Source organism: Carlito syrichta, unplaced genomic scaffold (assembly GCF_000164805.1).
Source record: "Carlito syrichta isolate Samal-C Ts95f unplaced genomic scaffold, Tarsius_syrichta-2.0.1 Scaffold106255, whole genome shotgun sequence".
Classification (NCBI taxonomy): Eukaryota; Metazoa; Chordata; class Mammalia; order Primates; family Tarsiidae; genus Carlito; species Carlito syrichta.
Genome location: NW_007050351.1, coordinates 136,694 through 140,727, shown reverse-complemented (window position 1 = coordinate 140,727; position 4,034 = coordinate 136,694). Strand labels below are relative to the sequence as shown.

Below are 4,034 nucleotides of genomic sequence, written 5' to 3'. Positions count from 1 at the left end.
ATCCACTCCCCTCAGCCTCCCAAAGGCACGGGATTACAGGCTGAGCCACCGAGCCTGGCTTGTATTATAATTTTATGTTGAGTAATAGTAATTTATCTTGCACAATTTAAAGAATAATTTGATTAATTGTTAAAAACTTTATATTTTCTGCTTTCTTTTTCCTTTAAGAGCTCAAAACCATTTTTTTTTTACCTGTTACAACTGTGATCTGCTCATTGTGTTCATCCTAGCCCTGGGAACTAGTAGTGCGATTGAGGTGCAATAAAAGTGCCTCATATTAGCACAGGGCTCTACATTTTTCAAGCACTTTCATACAAATTTGTTCATTTACCCTACCACAACTCTATGTGACAGATGTGGTGAGTGTTTTACTGATGAGGCAGTTGAGGTCAGAGGCTTTATGACTTGCTCAAGCAGTTTTCCAAGCTCAGAGCTTCTCAGCTTAAAGGATCAGGTGACCAGGGGTGGGCTGAGGCAGGAATGGAGCTCCCAAATTGGGCAGGGCTGAAGTCCACCGCCATCTTCATGCTGTCCTTACCCAGGGGCCTGTCCTCCCTCAAAAGTCCTGCAGTGGGGCAGATTATCATAACATCAAGCCCATTTTTCTGTTCCTACTCTAGAAGAAAATACTTAGTATTTTCGGATTACATTTTTTGATATAACAGGCCAAGAGGTACTTTAAAGGTACCACATGGCCATATCTTCATAATGGTCAGAATGCCTCAGATTCAATATGAAACTAACAAATTAACCTGCTTCTAATTCCTAGTTACAAAGAAAAATCCCTTGTGAAGTTGCTCTTGGAAATCCTGAGCATTGAGAATAGCCCACTGGTGGCCACAGCTATAAACTGCACCTGAATAACCGCTTATGGTCTGCAAACTGAGGTGGACCACAATGGGAGAATCTTTCCCACTTCAGGCGACTGGAGGGCTTGTGGGAGGACTGGGTAATGGTGGGGAATGCATTCTTGGGGCACTGAGCAAAGAGTCTGTCATTCCTTAATTTGAGAGATACTCATTGTGCATTGCCAGGGCCACAGTCAGACACCATGCCTGAATTCAAGGAACCCGAGTAGTTGAGTTGGCAGAGATCGCATGGCTAGCAAAGCCTAAAATATTTACTTTTTGGTCTTTTAAAGGAAAAAGCTGCTGACCTCTAGCCTAGGGTGGTCGATGCATCCCCACCTTGTAGTCTAGAACCTAGCAGTTAGTAAGTTCTCAGAACTGCTATGCTACACAAAGAATGCATGAAAATGAAAGACTGGAGGACTGATTCTTTGGGAAGAAAAGCAAAGACAGACATGGGAAATCCCAAAAGGAGCTGGCAGAGAAGTGAACTGCATTCATAAAACTGAGAAAGATGCTGCATATCCAAATTCATAAGAAGAGCCAGCATAAGATTACAATGGGCAGAGCCCAGAATTCAGAGGGCAGTGAGGAAAGAAACTCTAACTTGGGACCTGGGGGAGAGAGGGAAGACCTAAGGAGAGGAGGACCAGGGATGAAGGAGGAGAGGGTGAGAGGATGGCAGGAAGAAAGGGCTCAGCTTGGGTCTGATTGATGAGGAACAGAAAGACAATAGGTGAAGTAGCAAGAAAACAGAGTGAAACTAAGGAGAGCCTGGAAGAGACAGTATAGTATTCCAACCCCTTGCTAAGCTGACCACATCACAAGAACTTGAAACTGCCACTTATTTCATCTGCAGATTCAAATCCCAAGATTCTATCTCAGTGGAGAAAACCGTGGTGTCCTTCCTTAAACAACTCTAAATTGGCCACATGGGAGGGAAGAGGGAAATCCCTGTTCAGGACAGCACCCCTATTTGGAGGTATTGTTTGGTACTGGGTGTGTCTTCTGGGCTGGGTCAGTAGTGATAGCCCACCCAGCCTGAGAGGAAATATACTAGTTGAAGGGAGAATGACCTATTTTGTAGAAATGAAATCTCCATTTCCTGCTGTTTTTACTCATATAAAGTGTGAGCAGCAGCATTTTCCCCAAGAAACCTATGTCGGACAAACCTTTACAAAGAGGAAAAATAAATCCACAAAGATTGCCATCTTGCCAGTCAGGTCATGCTGAGGCCAGTCCCAGGCATCAGCCTTGCACTAAGCTCAGGCGCCTCAATGAGGCTGTTTTCTGAACTGTCTCAGTCAATCCTTGCTCTGACTTCTAGAAATGCAAGTCCTCTACTCACAGGAAGCCATTTGAGTGCCATAAGAAACCACAGAAAGCATCCCCCAGCCCCTCACCTATTTATTTATTTTTGGTCTTCCAGTTTCTCCTAATTGATAGAACCTCCTGAAGACCTCAAGAACGTTGCCTGTTTTGTTCTCTGCTGTATTTGTAGCACTCAGAGCAATACCTGTGGGATCTCAATATATTTTTGTTGAATGAATAAAGAACACTCCAGAGAGCACAGGCTTCCAGCTGCCCTTTAGTTTTGCTGACTGAAGTTGATACAGAGCTGGTCTTCTATGGGCTGACTTCAAGTTTGCTTTCATCTGCCTGAATATAACTTCTAGGAATTTTACCCTTTACATATTATGACCTGAAAAGTTATTGGATTGAAAATTTCTTTAGGGAAATACAGACCCGAAATAAATTCAGATGGCTAATTGCCATCACAGGGATAACTGATGTTGCTTTTGGTCTAGAAAGTACTGAAAAAAACATGTCAATAAGAAGCAGCATAAAACTGATGGCATGGAGGCGTGTGTGTGAGTGTGAGAGTATGTGTGTGTGTGTGTGTGTGTGTGTGTGTGTGTGTGTGTGTGTGTTTGCCAAAAGATGGCTGACAAAATGCATTCTGCTGGCAGAACTTTGAGACCTAACAGAGGTTTTCTGAAGCAGCAGCAGTTCTTGGAGATGGCTTATGTTCTGATGTGGACTGTTGGAACTAATGTGATATTAAAGACGCTTGGGAAGATTGTAAATCCCCAACTGTCGTGTTGTAAAGACAAGGAGGGCAAGCACTGCTTTGATGCTCAAGGGAAGCAAGGCTGGTAGAACAAAAGGATGTGCAGAACAACCCTTATCAGTCAAAGAACCACATAAGACACAGCTCTTGGCATCTCAAACCTGCCCCTCCACTGCTAGCTCCAGTCTCCTCACTTGCAAAGGTCATCTTGGGCATATCCTTCAGTGTTTTTTCAGCAGATATGTTGTTAAACACCAGGTACTGTGAGAGGTGCTAGGAGGTTTGTTTCACGCAAACATGAAAACAATATAGTCCAGTGAGAGAGAAAGACATATGAATACATGATTCCAACAGAATTAACACTGGTAGAATACAGGAATTAACTCTGCTATGAGAGCAGAGACACGAATTCTGTCTGAAAATGTCAGGCTAGTCTTCCTGTGGGCCACATTTAGGCCAAGTCTTTTTACTATTACTACTTTTTAATAGATACAGGGTCTTACTCTGTCACCCAGGCTGGAGTGCAGTGGCACAATCATAGTTTACTATTACCTTGTTCTGAGTAGCTTGTAGAAACGGGGTTCTCACTATGTTGCCCAAACTAGTCTCGAACTCCTAGCACAAGCAATCCTCCTACCTCAGTCTCCCAAAGCGCTGGAAGTAACACATGAGCCTCCTTGCTGGCCTTAGGTCAAATCTCAAAAGGAGTGAAATCAGCCGGCCTCGGTGGCTCAGCCTGTAATCCTGCGCCTTTGGGAGGCTGAGGTGAGTGGATTGCCTGAACCCGCGGGTTCAAGACCCGCCTGGGCAGTGAGACCTCATCTCTACAATAAATTAAAAAATCAGCCAGGCATGGTAGCGCATACCTGTAGTTCCAGCTACTTGGAAGGCTGAGGCAGAAGGATCACCGGAGCCCAGCAGGTCAAGGCTGTGGTGGCCGGGAGTGGCCACTGCATTCCAGTCTGGATGACAGAGTGAGACTCCAACTCAAAAAAAATCAATCAATCAATCAAAAAAATTAGCCGGGCGTGGTAGTGCGCTCCTGTAGTTCCAGCTACTTGGAAGGCTGAGGTGGAAGGATTGCCGGAGCCCAGTAGGTCAAGGCTGCGGTGGCC

General features: G+C 44.7%; 1 protein-coding gene across 1 annotated transcript in view; it reads right to left on the bottom strand.

The window, feature by feature from the left end:
- Nucleotides 1–4,034, bottom strand: part of KCTD19 (potassium channel tetramerization domain containing 19) — a 49,001-nt gene that overhangs the window by 14,340 nt on the left and 30,627 nt on the right. The window lies entirely within an intron of this gene.